The sequence below is a fragment of the Leucoraja erinacea genome, chromosome 21 (assembly GCF_028641065.1).
Source record: "Leucoraja erinacea ecotype New England chromosome 21, Leri_hhj_1, whole genome shotgun sequence".
Lineage (NCBI taxonomy): Eukaryota > Metazoa > Chordata > Chondrichthyes > Rajiformes > Rajidae > Leucoraja > Leucoraja erinaceus.
In genome coordinates this window covers 382810-385000 of record NC_073397.1, presented here as the reverse complement: position 1 = coordinate 385000, position 2191 = coordinate 382810, and the positions used below count along the sequence as shown (strand labels likewise).

General features: G+C 67.8%; 1 long non-coding RNA gene across 1 annotated transcript in view; it reads right to left on the bottom strand.

The window, feature by feature from the left end:
* Positions 1–1072, bottom strand: part of LOC129707151 (uncharacterized) — a 24505-nt gene extending 23433 nt beyond the window's left edge. The window contains exon 1 of the long non-coding RNA XR_008725153.1: positions 917–1072. This is a non-coding gene — a long non-coding RNA (uncharacterized LOC129707151). The remainder of the gene's footprint in view (positions 1–916) is intronic.
* Between the last annotated feature and the right edge of the window lie 1119 nt (positions 1073–2191).

Below are 2191 nucleotides of genomic sequence, written 5' to 3'. Positions count from 1 at the left end.
GGCAGGGGGGGGGCAGGGGCAGGGGGCGGGGTAGGGGCAGGGGCAGGGGGGCAGGGGCAGGGGGCAGGGGCAGGGGCAGGGGCAGGGGCAGGGGCCTGGGGTAGGGGGCGGGGGGGGGGCGGGGGCAGGGGCAGGGGCAGGGGCCTGGGCAGGGGGCAGGGGCAGGGGCAGGGGGGCAGGGGGGGCAGGGGCAGGGGGCAGGGGCGGGGGGGGCAGGGGCAGGGGCAGGGGCAGGGGCAGGGGCAGGGGCAGGGGCGGGGGGGGGGGCAGGGGCAGGGGGCGGGGGGCAGGGGCAGGGGCAGGGGGGCAGGGGCAGGGGCAGGGGCAGGGGCCTGGGCAGGGGCAGGGGCAGGGGCAGGGGCAGGGGCAGGGGCAGGGGCAGGGGCAGGGGCAGGGGCAGGGGCAGGGGCAGGGGCAGGGGCAGGGGCGGGGGGCAGGGGCGGGGGGGCAGGGGGCGGGGGCGGGGGGCGGGGGCAGGGGCGGGGCGGGGGCAGGGGGGGCAGGGGCAGGGGCAGGGGCAGGGGGCAGGGGCAGGGGCAGGGGCAGGGGCAGGGCAGGGCAGGGGCAGGGCAGGGGGGCAGGGGGCAGGGGCAGGGGCAGGGGCAGGGGCAGGGGCAGGGGCAGGGGCAGGGGGGGGGGGCAGGGGCAGGGCAGGGGCAGGGGCAGGGGCAGGGGCAGGGGCAGGGCAGGGGCAGGGGCAGGGGCAGGGGCAGGGACAGGGGCAGGGGCAGGGGCAGGGGGGGCAGGGGCAGGGGCAGGGGCAGGGGCAGGGGCAGGGGCAGGGGCAGGGGGCAGGGGCAGGGGCAGGGGCAGGGGCAGGGGCAGGGGCAGGGGCAGGGGCAGGGGCAGGGGCAGGGGCAGGGGCAGGGGGCAGGGGCAGGGGCAGGGGCAGGGGCAGTCCATGGACACTGCTTACCTTTCACTGACGTCTCTGTTCATTCAGCCAAGAATCCCAATGCCCTTCTTTCCAATGGCTGCCTTGACTTGTCCTGATCCTGACACCTTTGGGAAGGTCCATCAACCCAAGGACAAGGAGGTGCAGGAGGAGGAGTCCTAGAGCAGGAGGTCTCACTGTGGCTGCGACCATCAGCTCTCGCTCCCCCCACCCCATGAGGTCACGCCTGATGTCACCAAAGTCCAGCAAGCACAAATGGAAAGCTGACTAGCGATTGGCCGTGGGGTCACGTTGAGTGGATCTCTTCACCATCTCCTCTGAGACGACACTGGAGCTGAAGCAACTGAGGACCATGTACCTCCAGCACACGTTTAATGTGAGCAGAAAGATTTAATAGGAATCTGAAGGGCAACTTTACTTACACAAAGTGTGGTGGGTGTATGGAATGAGCTGCCAGAGGAGGTAGTTGAGGCAGGTACTATAACAATGTTTAAAAAGCATTCATGGATAGGACAGGATATGGGTCAAAGCGGGCTGGTGAACCAGTTGGCCAGTGTGGGCAGGTTGGGCCAAAGGGCCTGGTTTCACACTGTATCACTATGATTAAGGCACCAAGTCTCCCCTCTCCCTCTCCCTCTCCCTCTCCCTCCCTCTCTCACTCTCCCTCCCCCCTTTCTCCTCCCCCCCCTCTCTCTCCTCTCCCCCTCCCTCCCCCGTCTCTCCCTCCCTCCCCCCCCCCCCTCCTCTCCCTCTCCCAAGCTGCTCTGTACCCCCTGTACCCGCTCCAGACTCCCGTCCCAGTTCAAACACAGAGCTCTGTCGCCAGGGTTCCGTTGCCGGGGTAACAGATCAGGCCCACTGTGTCACCAAGGGGAGGGATTTAAAGCCTCACCCTCACCCCCCCACTCATCACGCACCATCCCACACCACCACCTCACCCCACCCCCCACCCCCCTGCATCCTCCCCCACCCTGATCCCTCGCCAACCACTCCCACAGAACATGACCCTGCGGCCCAACCCTGCCCCATTCTATCATCCCCACCAGATTCAACAGTGGCACAGCGGTAGAGTTGCTGCCTCACAGGGCCAGAGACCCACGTTCCACCCTGACTACGGATGCTGTCTGCCTGTGACCACATGGATTTTCTCCAGTTTCCTCCCACATTTTGAGTATAAGAGCAGGGAGGTTCTACTGCAGTTGTACAGGGTCTTGGTGAGACCACACCTGGAGTATTGCGTACAGTTTTGGTCTCCTAATCTGAGGAAAGACATTCTTGCCATAGAGTGAGTACAGA